The sequence below is a fragment of the Ranitomeya imitator genome, chromosome 4 (assembly GCF_032444005.1).
Source record: "Ranitomeya imitator isolate aRanImi1 chromosome 4, aRanImi1.pri, whole genome shotgun sequence".
NCBI lineage: Eukaryota > Metazoa > Chordata > Amphibia > Anura > Dendrobatidae > Ranitomeya > Ranitomeya imitator.
The window spans coordinates 93,720,350-93,743,650 of record NC_091285.1 but is presented as its reverse complement, the minus strand read 5'-3'; positions in this window follow the sequence as shown (position 1 = coordinate 93,743,650).

The window sequence follows — 23,301 nt, the reverse complement described above, 5'->3', positions numbered from 1 at the left end:
AAAGTGTGAAACCAACTACTATGTTCTCAATCAACCCAAAAGACTCATAAGTATCAAAGCTTAATATTTTTGGAAGTTAGGGTGGTTTTTTTTTAGATTTGGCTATCTTAGGAGGATATAAGTTTGTGCAAGTAACTATTACTGTGCAGAATTATTAGGCAACTTAATAAAAACCAAATATATTCCCACCTCACTTGTTTATTTTCACCAGGTAAACCAATATTACTGCACAAAATTTAGAAATAAAAATTTCTGACATACAAAAACAACCCCCCCAAAAAAATAGTGACCAATACAGCCATCTTTCTTTATGATGACACTCAGCAGCCTTCCATCGCTAGATTCTGTCAGTTGCTTGATCTGTTTACGATCAACTTTTGCGAGGGGTAAACTGTTTTCCCTCCCTGTAGATCTCACATTTTATGAAGGACAACAGGTTCTCTATGGTGTTCAGACCAGGTGAACAAGGGGGCCTTGTCATTATTTTTTCTTCTTTGAGACCTTTACTGGCCAGCCACGCTGTGGAGTAGTTGGAGGCATGTGATGGAGCATTGTCCTGCATGAAAATCATGTTTTTCTTGAACGATACCGACTTCTTCCTGTACCACTGCTTGAAGAAGTTGTCTTCCAGAAACTGGCAGTAGGTCTGGGAGTTGAGCTTCACTCCATTCTCAACCCGAAAAGGTCCCACAAGTTCATCTTTGATGATACCAGCCCATACCAGTACGCCACCTCCACCTTGCTGGCGTCTGAGTCGGAGTGGAGCTCTCTGCCCTTTACTGATCCAGCCTCTGGCCCATCCATCTGGCCCATCAAGAGTCACTCTCATTTCATCAGTCCATAAAACCTTTGAAAAGTCAGTCTTAAGATGTTTTTTGGCCCAGTCTTGACGTTTTATCTTATGTTTCTTGTTCAAAGGTGGTCGTTTTTCAGCCTTCCTTACCTTGGCCATGTCCCTGAGTATTGCACACCTTGTGCTTTTGGTTACTACAGTAACATTGCAGCTTTGAAATATGGCAAAACTGGTGGCAAATGGCACCTTGGCAGCTTCACGCTTGATTTTCCACAATTCATGGGCAGTTATTTTGCGCCTTTTTTGCCCAACATGCTCCTTGAGACCCTGTTGGCTATTTGCCATGAAACACTTGATTGTTCGGTGATCACGCTTCAAAAGTTTGGCAATTTCAAGACCGCTGCATCCCTCCGCAAGACATCTCACAAATTTGAACTTTTCAGAGCCAGTCAAATCTCTCTTCTGACATATTTTGCCAAAGGAAAGGAAGTTGCCTAATAATTAAGCACACCTTATATAGGGTTTTGATGTCATTAGACAACACCCCTCCTCATTACAGAGATGCACATCACCTGATTTACTTAAATAGTAGTTGGCTCTCAAGCCTGAATAGCTTGGAGTAGGACAACATGTATAAAAAGTATCATGTGATCAAAATACAACTTGCCTAATAATTCTGCACACAGTGTATATCTATTCTATCTATTCTATTCTAACCTGTCACTCTGTGAATTTAATGAATGTGGCACATGAATTACCGGCTTTTATTCTATCTTTTACTGACTGTTACCGACTTTTTCCAATTTTCAGAAAAATGTTTGTGTTACCAATCACGAATCCGAATGTACCGAATTTATGTTTGGTGATCGTTTTCCGAACATATTCTCTCATCCCTAATCAGGTTGTTTCACAAGGAACTAATGTCAGTAATTTCTCCCAAAAATGTATCATTTTTCACTGACTAATCAAATTGGAGTAAAGAAATGTTAATATTAAAATTTAGCTTTTAGGCTGTGTGCACACGTAGCAGATTTTTCGCTTTTTTTTTTGCATTTTTTTGCTATAAAAATGTGAAAAAATGCATACATCATGCATCCCATCATGTTCATTAATTTTGCAGATTTTTTGGGGAGTTCCCACTATATTATTGCATTGGGAACCTCCGGAAAAATCCGCAAATTGCGGAATTCATTAAAAATGGTGGGATGCATAATGTATGCTGTTTTTTTGAGGTTTTATAGCGTTTTTATCGGGAGTCTGATAGATTGCAATAAACGATAAGGTATTGTGCCTAATCATTTGGAGAGCAAATTTTATTTAATTTGATTATAGCAACATAGATTTTTCTCCTCTTTTATTCATGTACTGATATTCAGGTTTTGGCCCCCACAGTATAACAGATTTAATCAGTGCTATGTTTCCTATTTGAACTTGAGAATATAATAGCCATTAAAGGGCTTTAAGTCTGAATATTATTATAGTTATTTTCGACAGTTACCCACTGTATCTTAGAAGGATAGATGAGATTGTAACAATATCTAACAGCAATATACTGTATATTAAGTGGAGCTTTTGCTATAATAAAATTATCTATTGTCATTAGACATTAAACGGTGACAAATTTTTGACAGCAACACGCTGTATTTTCGTTGGAGCTATCAATATAACTAATGTTAGGATGCCCTTCTTTAAGATGGAAAGCACATGGTCATCATTGCTCTGATAACCTAACCCCTTTCTAACATATGATGTACTATCCCGTCGAGGTGGTATGGGCCCGTATGACCGTCGACAAGATAGTACGTCATCACTGATCAGCCACGCACACGGGGGGCGTGGGCAATCGGGGCCGGGTGTCAGCTGTCTATCACAGCTGACATCTGGCACTATGTGCCAGGAGCAGTCACGGACCGCCCCCGGCACATTAACCCCTGGCACACTGCGATCAAACATGATCGCAGTGTTTCGGCGACATAGGGAAGCATCGCGCAGGGAGGGAGCTCCCTGGGTGCTTCCCTGAGACCCTCGGAGCAACGCGATGTGATCGCGTTGCTCTGAGGGTCTCCTACCTCCTCCTGCAGGCTTGGATCCAAAATGGCCACAGGGGGCCTTCTGGGTCCTGCAGGGAGGTGGCTTCCAAGCACCTGCTCAGAGCAGGGAAGCCTCTCTGCTGTGCCAGATTGCTGATCTGACACAGTGCACAGCAAAGTGTCAGATCAGCGATCTGTCACTTTACTGTGATGTCCCCCCTGGGCCAAAGTAAAAAAGTAAGAAAAAAAAATATTTACATGTGTAAAAAAAAATAAATTCCTAAATAAAGAAAAAAAAATATTGTTCCAATAAATACATTTCTTTATCTAAATAAAAAAACAATAAAAGTAAAAGTATTTAGTATCACCGCGTCCGTAACCACCCAACCTATAAAACTGTCCCACTAGGTAACCCCTTCAGTGAACACCGTAAAAAAACGACGCTTTATTATCATACCACCAAACAAAAATTGGAATAACACAAGATCAAAAAGACAGATATAAATAACCATGGTACCGCTGAATACGACATCTCGTCCCGCAAAAAACGAGCCACCATACAGCGTTATCAATGAAAAAGTAAAAAAGTTATAGCTGGTTTTTGTTCATTCTACCTCACAAAAATCAGAATAAAAAGCGATCAAAAAATGTTACATGCCCGAAAATGGCACCAATAAAATCGTCAACTCGTCCCGCAAAAAACAAGACCTCACATGACTCTGTGAACCAAAATATGGAAAAATTATAGCTCTCAAAATGTGGAGACGCAAAAACTATTTTTTGCAATAAAAAGCATCTTTTAGTGGGTGACGGCTGCCAATCATAAAAATCCGCCAAAAAAACGCTATAAAAGTAAATCAAACTCCCTTCATCACCCCTTAGTTAGGGAAAAATAATACAATTTTAAAAAAGGTATTTATTTCCATTTTCCCATTAGGTTTAGGGTTGGGGCTAAAGTTAGGGTTAGGTGTTATGATAGGCAATTAAGTATCACAATGGACATGGAGGTCAGAGCACATACAGTGATCTGACAATAACCCAAAATAATAGAACGAGCTCTGAGACGTGGGAACTCTGCAGACCGCAATCCCTGATCCTCTCCAAACACAACTAGAGGCAGCCGTGGATTGCGCCTAACGCTCCCTATGCAACTCGGCACAGCCTGAGAAACTAACTAGCCTGAAGATAGAAAAAACAAGCCTACCTTGCCTCAGAGAAATACCCCAAAGGACAAGGCAGCCCCCCACATATAATGACTGTGAGTAAGATGAAAAGACAAACGTAGGGATGGAATAGATTAAGCAAAGTGAGGCCCGATATTCTAGACAGAACGAGGATAGGAAAGATAACTTTGCGGTATACACAAAACCCTAAAGAAAACCACGCAAAGGGGCAAAAAGACCCTCCGTACCGAACTAACGGCACGGAGGTACACCCTTTGCGTCCCAGAGCTTCCAGCAAAAAAAAATGGACAAGCTGGACAGAAAAAATAGCAACAAATAGCAAAGAAGCACTTAGCTATGCAGAGCAGCAGGCCACAGGAATGATCCAGAGAAACACAAGTCCAACACTGGAACATTGACAGGAAGCATGAATCAAAGCATTAGGTGGGGTTAAGTAGAGAAGCACCTAACGACCTCACCAGATCACCTGAGGGAGGAAACTCAGAAGCAGCAGTACCAGTTTCCTCCACAAACGGAAGCTCCCAGAATCAGCCGAAGTACCACTTGTGACCACAGGAGGGAGCTCTGCCACAGAATTCACAACAGTTAGGGTTGGCGCTAAAGTTAGGGTTAAGGTTGGGGCTAAAGTTAGGGTTAAGGTTGGGGCTAAAGTTAGGGTTAGGGTTGGGGTTAGGGTTAGCGTTGGGGCTAAAGTTAAAGTTAGGGTTCGGGCTAAAGTTAGGGTTGGGGTTGGGGTTAGGGTTGGGGCTAAAGTTAGGGTTGGGGCTAAAGTTAGGGTTTGAATTACATTTATGATTGGGATTAAGGTTGGGATTAGGGTTAGGGGTGTGGTTAGCATTATGGTTGGGATTAGGGTTAGGGGTGTGTTTGGGTTAGGGTTTCAGTAAGAATTGGGGGGTTTCCACTGTTTAGGCACATCAGAGGCTCTCCAAACGCGACATAGCATCCGATCTCAATTCCAGCCAATTCTGCGTTGAAAAAGTAAAATAGTGCTCCTTCCCTTCTGAGCTCTCCCGTGTGCCCAAACAGGGGTTCACCCCAACATATGGGGTATCAACGTACTCAGGACAAATTGGACAACAAATTTTGTGGTCTAATATCTCCTGTTACCCTTGGGAAAATACAAAACCGGGGGCTAAAAAATAATTTTTGTGGGGGGTTTCTACTGTTTAGGTACATCAGGGGCTCTGCAAATGCAACGTGACGCTTGCAGACCAATCCATCTAAGTCTGCATTCCAAACGGCGCGCCTTCCCTTCTGAGCTCTGCCATGCGCCCAAATGGTGGTTCCCCCCACATATGGGGTATCAGCATACTCAGGACAAATTGGACAACAACTTTTGAGGTCCAATTTCTCCTGTTACCCTTGGGAAAATACAAAACTGGGGGCTAAAAAATAATTTTTGTGGAAAGCAAAAGAATTTTTATTTTCATGGCTCTGCGTTATGAACTGTAGTGAAACACTTGGGGGTGTAAAGCTCTCACAAAATATCTAGATAAGTTCCTTGGGGGGGTCTAGTATCCATTATGGGGTCACTTGTGGGCGGTTTCTACTGTTTAGCTACATTAGGGGCTCTGCAAATGCAACGTGACGCCTGCAGACCAATCCATCTAAGTCTGCATTCCAAAAGGCGCGCCTTCCCTTCCGAGCTCTGCCATGCACCCAAATGGTGGTTCCCCTCCACATATGGTGTATCAGCGTACTCAGGACAAATTGGACAACAACTTTTGGGGTCCAATTTCTTCTGTTTCTCTTGGAAAAATACAAAACTGGGGGCTAAAAAATAATTTTTGTGGGAAAATAAAATAATTTTTATTTTCACGGCTCTACGTTATAAACTGTAGTGAAACACTTGGAGGTTCAACGCTCTTGGTGGGTCAAAGTGCTCACAACACATCTAGATAAGTTCCATAGGGGGTCTTCTTTCCAAAATGGTGTCACTTGTGGGGGGTTAAATGTTTAGGCACATCAGGGGCTCTCCAAATGTGACATGGCGTCACATCTCAATTCCAGTCAATTTTGCATTGAAAAGTCAAATGGCTCTCCTTCCCTTCCGAGCTCTGCCATGCATCCAAACAGTGGTTTACTCCACATATTACATAAATTGCACAACAGCTTTTGGGGTCCAGTTTTTTTCTGTTACCCTTGGGAAAATAAAAAAATAGGGGCAAAAAGATCATTTTTGTGAAAAAATATGATTTTTTTATTTTTCTGGATCTACATTATAAACTTCTGAGAAGAACTTGGTGGGTCAAAGTGCTCACTACACATCTAGATAAGTTCCTTAGGGGGTCTACTTTCCAAAATGATGTCACTTGTGGGGGGTTTCAATGTTTAGGCACATCAGGGGCTCTCCAAACGCGTCATGGCGTCCCATCTCAATCCCAGTCAATTTTGCATTGAAAAGTTAAATTGCGCTCCTTCCCATATGGGGTATTAGCGTACTCAGGAAAAATTGGACAACAACTTTTGGGGTCCAATTTCTCCTGTTAGCCTTGGTAAAATAAAACAAATTGGAGCTGAAGTAAATTTTTTGTGGCAAAAAGTTAAATGTTCATTTTTTTTTTAAACATTCCAAAAATTCCTGTGAAACACCTTAAGGGTTAATAAACTTCTTCAATGTGGTATTGAGCACCTTGAGATGTGCAGTTTTTAGAATGGTGTCACACTTGGGTATTTTCTATCATATAGACCCCTCAAAGTGACTTCAAATGTGATGTGGTCCCTAAAAGAAAATGGTGTTGTAAAAATGAGAAATTGCTGGTCAATTTTAACCCTTATAACTCCCTGACAAAAAAAATTTTGGTTCCAAAATTGTGCTGATGTAAAGTAGACATGTGGGAAATGTTACTTATTAAGTATTTTGTGTGACATATCTCTGTGATTTAAGGGCATAAAAATTCAAAGTTGAAAAATTGCTAAATTTTCAAAAGTTTCGCCAAATTTCCATTTTTTTTCAAAAAGTAAAAGCAGGTAATATCAAAGAAATTTTACCACTATCATGAAGTACAATATGTCACGAGAAAACAGTGTCAGAATTATCAGGATCCATTGAAGCGTTCCAAAGTTATAACCTCATAAAAGGACAGTGGTCAGAATTTGAAAATTGGCCCGGTCATTAACTTGCAAACCACCCTTGGGGGTAAAGAGGCTAATATAGGCTAAAAAAAACAAGATGCAGTGCTCTTCAGTATGAAACCACAGGTCCTGATTAGGAACTGCACTGCATAAGTAAATTCTAAAATGTATAAATCAATCCCTACGTGTTTCATCATGATTGATTACTGCCATGATCATCAGGGGCTAGCAGTTATGCATAAAGCATTCAACGCGATTCTAATATCATTCTGATGTAATGTATCGGCAAGGGTTGCTGGCCGCTAATGCTGGAACCTATTTCAAGGATTGCTGCTACTCAGTAGTGTAGCTACCGGGAGGGTAGAGGGTTTGGTCGCTATGCAACTGTATTGACATGCACAGCGCGCAGATGCAGTTACATTCTGTGGCAGAGCAGGGAGACACAATCTCCCTGCTCTACCTCCTGGCGGCTATGGGACCCCTGAGGAGGCGGTGTGGTGCCCTGTGCCAGCAGTGGGCCATCCACCCATCATCGCAGGGTCAGCTGTATCGGCTACATGCTGATACAGCTGACCGCATTGATGAGAGGGGGCTGCATTATATTGTACTGGCTGCCTAATGGGGGTGCATTATATTATACAGACAGCCTAATGGGGGTGCATTATATTGTACAGGCTTCCTAATGGGGTGCATTAAACTATACAGGCTGCCTAATGGGGTGCATTATATTATACAGGCTACCTAATGGTGGTGCATTACACTATACAGACTGCCTAAAGGGGGGTGCACCCTGTATCGCAGGGTCAGCTGTATTGGCTACATGCTGATACAGCTGACCGCATTGATGAGAGGGGGCTGCATTATACTATACTGGCTGCCTAATGGGGGTGCACTATACTATACTGGCTGCCTAATGGTGGTGCATTATATTGTACTGGCTTTCTAATGGGAGTGCATTATACTATACAGACTGCCTAATGGAGGTGCATTATACTATACTGGCTGCCTAATGGGGGTGCACTATACTATACAGGCTGCCTAATGGTGGTGCATTATATTGTACTGGCTGCCTAATGGGAGTGCATTATACTATACAGACTGCCTAATGCTGGACAGGAGGTAGAGCAGGTGGAGAGTTACAAATATTTGGGGGTCCATTTGGATAGCAAACTGGACTGGAGATGCCACTCAGAGTCTGTCTACAAGAAGGGGATGAGCAGATTGTATTTCCTAAGGAAACTGAGGTCTTTTAATGTGTGTAGCAAAATGTTAGAAATGTTCTACCAATCTGTAGTGGCAAGTGCCATCTTTTTTGCAATCACATGCTGGGGTAGTAGTGTGCGGGCCTCTGATGCTAATAAGCTGAATAAGATTATTAAGAAGGCAAGTTCTGCTGTCGGCTGTAATCTGGACTCTTTTGGGGAGGTAGTGGAGAGAAGAACTCTGAAAAAGTGTATGGCAATTATGAACAATAATGCACATCCACTATATGAGCTATTCATGAGACGGAAGAGCACCTTCAGTAACCGGCTAATACTTCTGAGGTGTAAGAAGGAAAAATATAGGAAATCGTTTGTGCCAACTGCCATGGGAATGTACAATAATAACATTAGGGTTAAACCACCAAGGTGAATGTCTACTTATTTCTCTACATTTCAGTTCACTCGTTGTGTATGTCCTATTCTAATGTATAATGTATAATGTTCTTCTGACAACTCCACTGTCATGTCAACTATGTAATTCTTTTATGATTTTTATGATTTGATTTAAGTCGTGCTGCTGTGATACCATAATTTCCCACGGGATCAATAAAGTGTATCGTATCGTATCGTATCGTAATGGAGGTGCATTATACTATACTGGCTGCCTAATGGGGGTGCACTATACTATACTGGCTGCCTAATGGTGGTGCATTATATTGTACTGGCTTTCTAATGGGAGTACATTATACTATACAGACTGCCTAATGGAGGTGCATTATACTATACTGGCTGCCTAATGGGGGTGCACTATACTATACTGGCTGCCTAATGGTGGTGCATTATATTGTACTGGCTTTCTAATGGGAGTACATTATACTATACAGACTGCCTAATGGAGGTGCATTATACTATACTGGCTGCCTAATGGGGGTGCACTATACTATACTGGCTGCCTAATGGGGGTGCATTATATTGTACTGGCTGCCTAATGGGGGTGCATTATAGTATACTGGCTGCATAATTGGGGTAACACGAACGAAAAAAATATAAGATCAGGGAAAAATAATCGAAAACTGTGAAACATATAATCCCTTTAAAAGATATACTTTAATAATAATATTAAAAATACCTATTCCCAGTTAAAAACAATACTTGACCTAACCATGCACATAACCTACCAGATATCCCTACACTTTGCTGCTATCCCTACCTAGCAGTGGAGGTTGGCACCCTGATAGAGCGATTTTTTGGTGCCCCGACTCCGCGGCGGCTATCCCCAACTCGCCCTATTTATTCCTAGCGGGCTGTAGGTGGGAAAACAATGAGCAAACAAAAGAGATGAAGGAAAGCTTTTAGGTAAAGAGGTGGCTATAGTGCACAAACTATTTTACTTCCCCATGCATGTATTCCTAATAACCAAAAAATGGATTATGACTCAATAATACATTTGCATATATCACCTGCACTGCTAGGTAGGGATAGCAGCAAAGCGTAGGGATATCTGGTAGGTTATGTGCACGGTTAGGTCTATTATTGTTTTTCACTGAGAATAGGTATTTTTAATATTATTATTAAAGTACCGTATATCTTTTAAAGGGATTATATGTTTCACAACTGTCTAATTGGGGTGTATTATATTGTACGGGAAGGGGACGGGAAGAAAAACATTAGACTTGAACAAAGAAGACCCAGGAAAACATACTCAGAAGGGAGGTAAGAACATTTCTAAAACAATCCACAGTGAGGAGATTGGAACAAAACAAAATCCTCTAAACTGCATGCTCGCAAACGCCAGAAGCCTGATAAACAAGATGGAAGAACTAGAAGCAGAAATATCTACAGGTAACTTTGACATAGTGGGAATAACTGAGACATGGTTAGATGAAAGCTATGACTGGGCAGTTAACTTACAGGGTTACAGTCTGTTTAGAAAGGATCGTAAAAATCGGAGAGGAGGAGGGGTTTGTCTCTATGTAAAGTCTTGTCTAAAGTCCACTTTAAGGGAGGATATTAGCGAAGGGAATGAGGATGTCGAGTCCATATGGGTCGAAATTCATGGAGGGAAAAATGGTAACAAAATTCTCATTGGGGTCTGTTACAAACCCCCAAATATAACAGAAACCATGGAAAGTCTACTTCTAAAGCAGATAGATGAAGCTGCAACCCATAATGAGGTCCTGGTTATGGGGGACTTTAACTATCCGGATATTAACTGGGAAACAGAAACCTGTGAAACCCATATAGGCAACAGGTTTCTGCTAATAACCAAGAAAAATTATCTTTCACAATTGGTGCAGAATCCAACCAGAGGAGCAGCACTTTTAGACCTAATACTATCTAATAGACCTGACAGAATAACAAATCTGCAGGTGCTCGGGCATCTAGGAAATAGCGACCACAATATTGTACAGTTTCACCTGTCTTTCACTAGGGGGACTTGTCAGGGAGTCACAAAAACACTGAACTTTAGGAAGGCAAAGTTTGACCAGCTTAGAGATGCCCTTAATCTGGTAGACTGGGACAATATCCTCAGAAATAAGAATACAGATATTAAATGGAAAATGTTTAAGAACATCCTAAATAGGCACTGTAAGCGGTTTATACCTTGTGGGAATAAAAGGACTAGAAATAGGAAAAACCCAATGTGGCTAAACAAAGAAGTAAGACAGGCAATTAACAGTAAAAAGAAAGCATTTGCACTACTAAAGCAGGATGGCACAATTGAAGCTCTAAAAAACTATAGGGAGAAAAATACTTTATCTAAAAAACTAATTAAAGCTGCCAAAAAGGAAACAGAGAAGCACATTGCTAAGGAGAGTAAAACTAATCCCAAACTGTTCTTCAACTATATCAATAGTAAAAGAATAAAAACTGAAAATGTAGGCCCCTTAAAAAATAGTGAGGAAAGAATGGTTGTAGATGACGAGGAAAAAGCTAACATATTAAACACCTTCTTCTCCACGGTATTCACGGTGGAAAAAGAAATGCTAGGTGAAATCCCAAGAAACAATGAAAACCCTATATTAAGGGTCACCAATCTAACCCAAGAAGAGGTGCGAAACCGGCTAAATAAGATTAAAATAGATAAATCTCCGGGTCCGGATGGCATACACCCACGAGTACTAAGAGAACTAAGTAATGTAATAGATAAACCATTATTTCTTATTTTTAGGGACTCTATAGCGACAGGGTCTGTTCCGCAGGACTGGCGCATAGCAAATGTGGTGCCAATATTCAAAAAGGGCTCTAAAAGTGAACCTGGAAATTATAGGCCAGTAAGTCTAACCTCTATTGTTGGTAAAATATTTGAAGGGTTTCTGAGGGATGTTATTCTGGATTATCTCAATGAGAATAACTGTTTAACTCCATATCAGCATGGGTTTATGAGAAATCGCTCCTGTCAAACCAATCTACTCAGGTTTTATGAAGAGGTAAGCTATAGGCTGGACCACGGTGAGTCATTGGACGTGGTCTATCTCGATTTTTCCAAAGCGTTTGATACCGTGCCGCACAAGAGGTTGGTACACAAAATGAGAATGCTTGGTCTGGGGGAAAATGTGTGTAAATGGGTTAGTAACTGGCTTAGTGATAGAAAGCAGAGGGTGGTTATAAATGGTATAGTCTCTAACTGGGTCGCTGTGACCAGTGGGGTACCGCAGGGGTCAGTATTGGGACCTGTTCTCTTCAACATATTCATTAATGATCTGGTAGAAGGTTTACACAGTAAAATATCGATATTTGCAGATGATACAAAACTATGTAAATCAGTTAATACAAGAGAAGATAGTATTCTGCTACAGATGGATCTGGATAAGTTGGAAACTTGGGCTGAAAGGTGGCAGATGAGGTTTAACAATGATAAATGTAAGGTTATACACATGGGAAGAAGGAATCAATATCACCATTACACACTGAATGGGAAACCACTGGGTAAATCTGACAGGGAGAAGGACTTTGGGATACTAGTTAATGATAAACTTACCTGGAGCAGCCAGTGCCAGGCAGCAGCTGCCAAGGCAAACAGGATCATGGGGTGCATTAAAAGAGGTCTGGATACACATGATGAGAGCATTATACTGCCTCTGTACAAATCCCTAGTTAGACCGCACATGGAGTACTGTGTCCAGTTTTGGGCACCGGTGCTCAGGAAGGATATAATGGAACTAGAGAGAGTACAAAGGAGGGCAACAAAATTAATAAAGGGGATGGGAGAACTACAATACCCAGATAGATTAGCGAAATTAGGATTATTTAGTCTAGAAAAAAGACGACTGAGGGGCGATCTAATAACCATGTATAAGTATATAAGGGGACAATACAAATATCTCGCTGAGGATCTGTTTATACCAAGGAAGGTGACGGGCACAAGGGGGCATTCTTTGCGTCTGGAGGAGAGAAGGTTTTTCCACCAACATAGAAGAGGATTCTTTACTGTTAGGGCAGTGAGAATCTGGAATTGCTTGCCTGAGGAGGTGGTGATGGCGAACTCAGTCGAGGGGTTCAAGAGAGGCCTGGATGTCTTCCTGGAGCAGAACAATATTGTATCATACAATTATTAGGTTCTGTAGAAGGACGTAGATCTGGGGATTTATTATGATGGAATATAGGCTGAACTGGATGGACAAATGTCTTTTTTCGGCCTTACTAACTATGTTACTATGTTACTATGTTACTATGTACTGACTGCCTAATGTGGGTGCATTATACTATACTTGCTGCCTAATGAGGGTGCTTTATACTGCTCTGGCTGCCTAATGGGGAGTTCATTATATCGTATTGGCTGCTTAATGGGGGTGCATTATACTATGCAGACTGCCTAATGGGGGTGCATTATACAGTACTGGCTGCCTATGGAGGTGCATTATACTGTACTGGCTGCCAATGGGGAGTTCATTATACTATACAGGCCTATGGGGAGTGCATTATACTATAAAGGCCTATGGGGAGTGCATTTTACTATACAGGCCTATGGGGAATGTATTATACTATACAGGCCTATTGTTATGACCTGGTGGTCAGGACAATAATGGACCTGGTGGTTAAGAGCACACGGAATGACCAGATAGTTACTGATAATAAAGGACGAGCTCTGGGACGTGGGAACTCTGCTGACCGCAATCCCTAATCCTATCAAACACACTAGAAATAGCCGTGGATTGCGCCTAACGCTCCCAATGCAACTCGGCACAGCCTAAGGAACTAACTAGCCCTGAAGATAGAAAAATAAAGCCTACCTTGCCTCAGATAAATTCCGCAAAGGAAAAGGCAGCCCCCAACATATAATGACTGTGAGTAAAGATGAAAATACAAACACAGAGATGAAATAGATTTAGCAAAGTGAGGCCCGACTTACTGAACAGACCGAGGATGGGAAAGGTTACTTTGCGATCAGCACAAAACCTACAAAAAGACCATGCAGAGGGCGCAAAAAGACCCTCCGCACCGACTCACGGTGCGGAGGCGCTCCCTCTGCGTCCCAGAGCTTCCAGCAAGCAAGACAACAATAAAAATAGCAAGCTGGACAGAAATATAGCAAACCCAAGAAATACAAGCTGGAACTTAGCTTCTGCTGGGAAGACAGGTCACAAGAACGATCCAGGAGTGAACTAGACCAATACTGGAACATTGACAGGTGGCATGGAGCAAAGATCTAAGTGGAGTTAAATAGAGCAGCCAGCTAACGAATAACCTCGTCACCTGTGGAAGGAAACTCAGAAACACCCACCAGAGGAAGTCCATGGACAGAACCAGCTGAAGTACCATTCATGACCACAGGAGGGAGCCCGACAACAGAATTCACAACAGTACCCCCCCCTTGAGGAGGGGTCACCGAACCCTCACTAGAGCCCCCAGGCCGACCAGGATGAGCCAAATGAAAGGCACGAACCAGATCGGCAGCATGAACATCAGAGGCAAAAACCCAGGAATTATCTTCCTGACCATAACCCTTCCACTTGACCAGGTACTGGAGTTTCCGTCTCGAAACACGAGAATCCAAAATCTTTTCCACCACATACTCCAACTCCCCCTCAACCAACACCAGGGCAGGAGGATCAACGGATGGAACCACAGGCGCCACGTATCTCCGCAATAACGACCTATGGAACACATTATGGATGGCAAAAGAAGCAGGAAGGGCCAAACGAAATGACACAGGATTGATAACCTCAGAAATCTTATACGGACCAATGAAACGAGGCTTAAACTTAGGAGAGGAAACCTTCATAGGAACATAACGAGACGACAACCAAACCAAATCCCCAACACGAAGTCGGGGACCCACACAGCGCCGGCAGTTAGCGAAACGTTGAGCCTTCTCCTGGGACAATGTCAAATTGTCCACCACATGAGTCCAAATCTTCTGCAACCTATCCACCACAGTATCTACACCAGGACAGTCCGAAGACTCAACCTGCCCTGAAGAGAAACGAGGATGGAAACCAGAATTGCAGAAAAACGGCGAAACCAAAGTAGTCAAGCTGGCCCGATTATTAACCCCTTCAAGACCCAGCCTATTTTGACCTTAAAGACCTTGCCATTTTTTGCAATTCTGACCAGTGTCCCTTTATGAGGTAATAACTCAGGAACGCTTCAACGGATCCTAGCGGTTCTGAGATTGTTTTTTCGTGACATATTGGGCTTCATGTTAGTGGTAAATTTAGGTCAATAAATTCTGCGTTTATTTGTGATAAACACGGAAATTTGGCGAAAATTCTGTTAAACCAGAGAGATATGTGACACAAAATAGTTAATAAATAACATTTCCCACATGTTTACTTTACATCAGCACAATTTTGGAAACAAAATTTTTTTTTGTTAAAAAGTTATAAGGGTTAAAATTTGACCACCGATTTGTCATTTTTACAACGAAATTTACAAAAACATTTTTTTAGGGACCACATCACATTTGAAGTCAGTTTGAGGGGTCTATATGGCTGAAAATACCCAAAAGTGACACAATTCTAAAAACTGCACCCCTCAAGGTACTCAAAACCACATTCAAGAAGTTTATTAACCCTTCAGGTGCTTCACAGCAGCAGAAGCAACATGGAAGGAAAAAATGAACATTTAACTTTTTAGTCACAAAAATTATCTTTTAGCAACAATTTTTTATTTTCCCAATGGTAAAAAGAGAAACTGAACCACGAATGTTGTTGTCCAATTTGTCCTGAGTACGCTGATACCTCATATGTGGGGGTAAACCACTGCTTGGGCGCACGGCAGTGCTTGGAAGGGAAGGAGCGCCATTTGACTTTTTGAATCAAAAATTGGCTCCACTCTTTAGCGGACACCATGTCACGTTTGGAGAGCCCCCGTGTGCCTAAAAATTGGAGCTCCCCCACAAGTGACCCCATTTTGGAAACTAGATGCCCCAAGGAACTTATCTAGATGCATAGTGAGCACTTTTAACCCCCAGGTGCTTCACAAATTGATCCGTAAAAATGAAAAAGTACTTTTTTTTCACAAAAAAATTATTTTAGCCTCAATTTTTTCATTTTCACATGGGCAACAGGATAAAATGGATCCTAAAATGTGTTGGGCAATTTCTCCTGAGTACACCAATACCTCACATGTGGGGGTAAACCACTGTTTGGGCACATGGTAAGGCTCGGAAGGGAAGGAGCGCCATTTGACTTTTTGAATGAAAAATTATTTCCATCGTTAGCGGACACCATGTCGGGTTTGGATAGCTCCTGTGTGCCTAAACATTGGCGCTCCCCCACAAGTGACCCCATTTTGGAAACTAGACCCCCCAAGGAACTTATTTAGATGCCTAGTGAGCACTTTAAACCCTCAGGTGCTTCACAAATTGATCTGTAAAAATGAAAAAGTACTTTTTTTTCACAAAAAAATTCTTTTCGCCTCAATTTTTTCATTTTCACATGGGCGGTAGGATAAAATAGATCATAAAATTTGTTGGGCAATTTCTCCCGAGTATGCCGATACCTCATATGTGGGGGTAAACCACTGTTTGGGCACTCGGCAGGGCTCGGAAGGGAAGGCGCGACATTTGACTTTTTGAATGGAAAATTAGCTCCAATTGTTAGCGGACACCATGTCGCGTTTGGAGAGCCCCTGTGTGCCTAAACATTGGAGCTCCCCCACAAGTGACCCCATTTTGGAAACTAGACCCCCCAAGGAACTTATCTAGATGCATATTGAGCACTTTAAACCCCCAGGTGCTTCACAGAAGTTTATAACGCAGAGCCATGAAAATAAAAAATAATTTTTCTTTCTTCAAAAATGATTTTTTAGCCTGGAATTTCCTATTTTGCCAAGGATAATAGGAGAAATTGGACCTCAAATATTGTTGTACAGTTTGTCCTGAGTACGCTGATACCCCATATGTGGGGGTAAACCACTGTTTGGGCGCACGGCAGGGCTCAGAAGGGTTGGCACGCCATTTGGCTTTTTAAATGGAAAATTAGCTCCAATCATTAGCGGACACCATGTCACGGTTGGAGAGCCCCTGTGTGCCTAAACATTGGAGATCCCCCAGAAATGACACCATTTTGGAAACTAGACCCCCAAAGGAACTAATCTAGATGTGTGGTGAGGACTTTGAACCCCCAAGTGCTTCACAGAAGTTTATAACGCAGAGCCATGAAAATAAAAAAAAAAAATTATTTTCTCAAAAATGATCTTTTAGCCTGCAATTTTTTATTTTCCCAAGGGTAACAGGAGAAATTTGACCCCAAAAGTTGTTGTCCAGTTTCTCCTGAGTACGCTGATACCCCATATGTGGGGGTAAATCACTGTTTGGGCACATGCCGGGGCTCGGAAGTGAAGTAGTGACGTTTTGAAATGCAGACTTTGATGGAATGCTCTGTGGGCGTCACGTTGCGTTTGCAGAGCCCCTGATGTGGCTTAACAGTAGAAACCCCCCACAAGTGACCCCATTTTGGAAACTAGACCCCCAAAGGAACTTATCTAGATGTGTGGTGAGCACTTTGAACCCCCAAGTGCTTCATAGAAGTTTATAATGCAGAGCCATGAAAATAATAAATACGTTTTCTTTCCTCAAAAATAATTATTTAGCCCAGAATTTTTTATTTTCCCAAGGGTTACAGGAGAAATTGGACCCCAAAAGTTGTTGTCCAGTTTCTCCTGAGTACGCTGATACCCCATATGTGGGGGTAAACCACTGTTTGGGCACATGCCGAGGCTCGGAAGTGAAGTAGTGACGTTTTGAAATGCAGACTTTGATGGAATGCTCTGTGGGCGTCACGTTGCATTTGCAGAGCCCCTGATGTGGCTTAACAGTAGAAACCCCCCACAAGTGACCCCATTTTGGAAACTAGACCCCGAAAGGAACTTATCTAGATGTGTGGTGAGCACTTTGAACCCCCAAGTGCTTCATAGAAGTTTATAATGCAGAGCCGTGAAAATAATAAATACGTTTTCTTTCCTCAAAAATAATTATTTAGCCCAGAATTTTTTAATTTTCCCAAGGGTAACAGGAGAAATTTGACCCCAATATTTGTTGTCCAGTTTCTCCTGAGTACGGTGATACCCCATATGTTGGGGTAAACTACTGTTTGGGCACATGCCGGGGCTTGGAATTGAAGTAGTGACGTTTTGAAATGCAGACTTTGATGGAATGCTCTGCGGGCGTCACGTTGCGTTTGCAGAGCCCCTGATGTGCCTAAACAGTAGAAACCCCCCACAAGTGACCCCATTTTGGAAACTAGACCCCGAAAGGAACTTATCTAGATGTGTGGTGAGCACTTTGAACCCCCAAGTGCTTCATAGAAGTTTATAATGCAGAGCCGTGAAAATAATAAATACGTTTTCTTTCCTCAAAAATAATTATTTAGCCCAGAATTTTTTATTTTCCCAAGGGTTACAGGAGAAATTGGACCCCAAAAGTTGTTGTCCAGTTTCTCTTGAGTACGCTGATACCCCATGTGTGGGGGTAAACCACTGTTTGGGCACACGTCGGGGCTCAGAAGGGAAGTAGTGACTTTTGAAATGCAGACTTTGATGGAATGGTCTGCGGGCGTCACATTGCGTTTGCAGAGCCCCTGGTGTGCCTAAACAGTAGAAACCCCCCACAAGTGACCCCATTTTAGAAACTAGACCCCCCAAGGAACTTATCTAGATATGTGGTGAGCACTTTGAACCCCCAAGTGCTTCACAGACGTTTACAACGCAGAGCCGTGAAAATAAAAAATCATTTTTCTTTCCTCAAAAATTATGTTTTAGCAAGCATTTTTTTAGATTCACAAGGGTAACAGGAGAAATTGGACCCCAGTAATTGTTGCGCAGTTTGTCCTGAGTATGCTGGTACCCCATATGTGGGGGTAAACCACTGTTTGGGCACACGTCAGGGCTCGGAAGTGAGGGAGCACCATTTGACTTTTTGAATACGAGATTGGCTGGAATCAATGGTGGCGCCATGTCGCGTTTGGAGACCCCTGATGTGCCTAAACAGTGGTAACCCCTCAATTCTAACTCCAACACTAACCCCAACACACCCCTAACCCTAATCCCAACTGTAGCCATAACCCTAATCATACCCCTAACCCCAACACACCCCTAACCCTAATCCCAACTGTAGCCATAACCCTAATCACAACCATAACCACAACCCTAATTCCAACCCTAACCCTAAGGCTATGTGCCCACGTTGCGGATCCGTGTGAGATATTTCCGCACCATTTTTGAAAAATCCGCGGGTAAAAGGCACTGCGTTTTACCTGCGGATTTTCCGCGGATTTCCAGTGTTTTTTGTGCGGATTTCACCTGCGGATTCCTATTGAGGAACAGGTGTAAAACGCTGCGGAATCCGCACAAAGAATTGACATGCTGCGGAAAATACAACGCAGCGTTTCCGCGCGGTATTTTCCGCACCATGGGCACAGCGGATTTGGTCTTTCATATGTTTACATGGTACTGTAAACCTGATGGAACACTGCTGCGAATCTGCAGCGGCCAATCCGCAGCCAAATCCGCACCGTGTGCACATAGCCTAATTCTAAAGGTATGTGCACACGCTGCAGAAAACGCTGCGGATCCGCAGCAGTTTCCCATGAGTTTACAGTTCAATGTAAACCTACGGGAAACAAAAATCGCTGTACACATGCTGCGGAAAAACTGCACGGAAACGCAGCGGTTTACATTCCGCAGCATGTCACTTCTTTGTGCGGATTCCGCAGCGGTTTTACAACTGCTCCAATAGAAAATCGCAATTGAAAAACCGCAGTGAAATGCGCAAAAAAAAACGCGGTAAATCCGCCATAAATCCGCAGCGGTTTAGCACTGCGGAAAAATCCGCAGAGGACCAGAATACGTGTGCACATACCGAAACCCTAACCCTAGCCCTAACCCTACCCCTAACCCTACCCCTACCCCTAACCCTACCCCTAACCATACCCCTAACCCTAGCCCTAACCCTACCCCTAACCCTACCCCTACCCCTAACCCTAACCCTAGCCCTAACCCTACCCCTAACCCTAACCCTAACCCTATTCTAACATTAGTGGAAAAAAAAAATTTCTTTATTTTTTTATTGTCCCTACCTATGGGGGTGACAAAGGGGGGGGGGTCATTTATTATTTTTTTTATTTTGATCACTGAGATATAATCTATCTCAGTGATCAAAATGCACTTTGGAACGAATCTGCCGGCCGGCAGATTCGGCGGGCGCACTGCGCATGCGCCCGCCATTTTGGAAGATGGCGGCGGCCAGGGAGAAGATGGACGGGACCCCTGCAGGATCGGTAAGTATGATGGGGTGGGGGGGACCACGGGGGGGGGATCGGAGCACGGGGGGGGGGAATCGGAGCGCGGGAGGGGTGGAACGGAGCACGGGGGGCGTGGAACGGAGCACGGGGGGGCTGGAACGGAGCACGGGGGGTGGAACGGAGCACGGGGGGGTGGATCGGAGTGCAGGGGGGGTGATTGGAGCACGGGGGGGTGATTGGAGCACGGGGGGAGCGGACAACAGCACGGGGGGGAGCGGAGCACTGGGCGGAGGGGAGCCGGAGCAGTGTACCGGCCAGATCGGGGGGCTGGGGGGGCGATCGGTGGGGTGGGGTGGGGGCACATTAGTATTTCCAGCCATGGCCGATGATATTTCAGCATCGGCCATGGCTGGATTGTAATATTTCACCCGTTATAATAGGTGAAATATTACAAATCGCTCTGATTGGCAGTTTCACTTTCGACAGCCAATCAGAGCGATCGTAGCCACGAGGGGGTGAAGCCACCCCCCCTGGGCTAAACTACCACTCCCCCTGTCCCTGCAGATCGGGTGAAATGGGAGTTAACCCTTTCACCCGATCTGCAGGGACGCGATCTTTCCATGACGCCACATAGGCGTCATGGGTCGGATTGGCACTGACTTTCATGACGCCTACGTGGCGTCATGGGTCGGGAAGGGGTTAAGGGCGAACTCAGCCAACGGCAAAAAGGACACCCAATCATCCTGATCAGCAGAAACAAAGCATCTCAGATATGTTTCCAAAGTTTGATTAGTTCGTTCGGTTTGGCCATTTGTCTGAGGATGGAAAGCCGAGGAAAAAAACAAATCAATGCCCATCCTAGCACAAAAGGATCGCCAAAACCTTGAAACAAACTGGGAACCTCTGTCAGAAACGATGTTCTCCGGGATACCATGTAAACGAACCACATGCTGGAAAAATAATGGCACCAAATCAAAGGAGGAAGGCAATTTAGACAAAGGTACCAAATGGACCATCTTAGAAAAGCGATCACAAACCACCCAAATGACCGACATCTTTTGAGAGACGGGGAGATCCGAAATAAAATCCATAGAAATATGCGTCCAGGGCCTCTTCGGGACCGGCAAAGGCAAAAGCAACCCACTGGCACGAGAACAGCAGGGCTTAGCCCGAGCACAAGTCCCGCAGGACTGCACAAAAGAACGCACATCCCGTGACAAAGACGGCCACCAAAAGGATCTAGCCACCAAATCTCTGGTACCAAAGATTCCAGGATGCCCAGCCAACACTGAACAATGAATCTCAGAGATAACTCTACTAGTCCATCTATCAGGGACAAACAGTTTCTCCGCTGGGCAACGGCCAGGTCTATCAGCCTGAAATTTTTGCAGCACCCGCCGCAAATCAGGGGAGATGGCAGACAAAATTACCCCCTCTTTGAGAATACTCGCCGGCTCAGGAACACCCGGAGAGTCAGGCACAAAACTTCTTGACAGGGCATCAGCCTTCACATTCTTAGAGCCCAGAAGGTACGAAACCACAAAATCAAAACGGGAGAAAAATAACGACCATCTAGCCTGTCTCGGATTCAACCGTTTGGCAGACTCAAGATAAGTCAAATTCTTGTGATCTGTCAAGACCACCACGCGATGCTTGGCTCCTTCAAGCCAATGACGCCACTCCTCGAATGCCCACTTCATGGCCAACAACTCACGATTACCAACATCATAATTACGCTCAGCAGGCGAAAACTTTCTAGAAAAGAAAGCACATGGCTTCATCACCGAGCCATCAGAACTTCTTTGCGACAAAACAGCCCCTGCTCCAATCTCAGAAGCATCAACCTCAACCTGAAACGGGAGTGAAACATCTGGCTGGCACAACACAGGGGCAGAAGAAAAACGATGCTTCAACTCCTGAAAAGCCTCTACAGCTCCATCTCGATAGTAGAAGGGGAAAAAATGAACCCCAAAAATGAAACCTTCTGAACTCCAAAGAGACACTTTGACCCCTTCACAAACAAGGAATTCGCACGAAGGACCTGGAACACCATTCTGACCTGCTTCACATGAGACTCCCAATCATCCGAAAAGACCAAAATATCATCCAAATACACAATCAGGAATTTATCCAGGTACTCTCGGAAGATGTCATGCATAAAGGACTGAAATACTGATGGAGCATTGGAAAGCCCGAATGGCATAACCAGGTACTCAAAATGGCCCTCGGGCGTATTAAATGCTGTTTTCCATTCATCGCCTTGCTTAATACGCGTAAGATTATACGCCCCTCGAAGATCTATCTTGGTGAACCAACTAGCCCCTTTAATACGAGCAAACAAATCAGACAGCAACGGCAAAGGATACTGAAATTTGACTGTAATTTTATTAAGAAGGCGGTAATCAATACAAGGTCTCAAAGAACCATCCTTCTTGGCCACAAAAAAGAACCCTGCTCCTAACGGTGATGACGACGGGCGAATATGGCCTTTCTCCAAGGATTCCTTTATATAACTCCGCATAGCGGTGTGTTCTGGCACAGATAAATTGAACAATCGGCCCTTAGGAAACTTACTACCAGGAATCAAATTAATTGCACAATCGCAATCCCTATGAGGAGGTAGGGCACTGGCTTTGGGCTCATCAAATACATCCCGATAATCCGACAAAAACTCTGGAACTTCAGAAGGAGTGGAAGACGAAATAGACAAAAATGGAACATCACCATGTACCCCCTGGCAACCCCAGCTGGACACAGACATAGATTTCCAGCCCAATACTGGATTATGAACCTGTTGCCATGGCAACCCCAAAACGACCACATCATGCAGATTATGCAACACCAGAAAGCGGATATCCTCCTGATGTGCAGGAGCCATGCACATGGTCAATTGGGTCCAGTACTGAGGCTTATTCTTGGCCAAAGGCGTAGCATCAATTCCTCTCAATGGAATAGGATACTGCAAGGGCTCCAAGAAAAAACCACAGCGCCTGGCAAACTCCAAGTCCATCAAATTCAGGGCAGCGCCTGAATCCACAAATGCCATAACAGAATAGGATGACAAAGAGCAAATCAGAGTAACGGACAATAGAAATTTAGACTGTACCGTACCAATGGTGGCAGACTTAGCGAACCGCTTAGTGCGCTTAGGACAATCGGAGATAGCATGAGTGGAATCACCACAGTAAAAACATAGCCCATTCCGACGTCTGTGTTCTTGCCGTTCAGCTCTGGTCAAAGTCCTATCACATTGCATAGGCTCAGGCCCATGCTCAGATAGTACCGCCAAATGGTGCACAGCTTTACGCTCACGCAAGCGTCGATCGA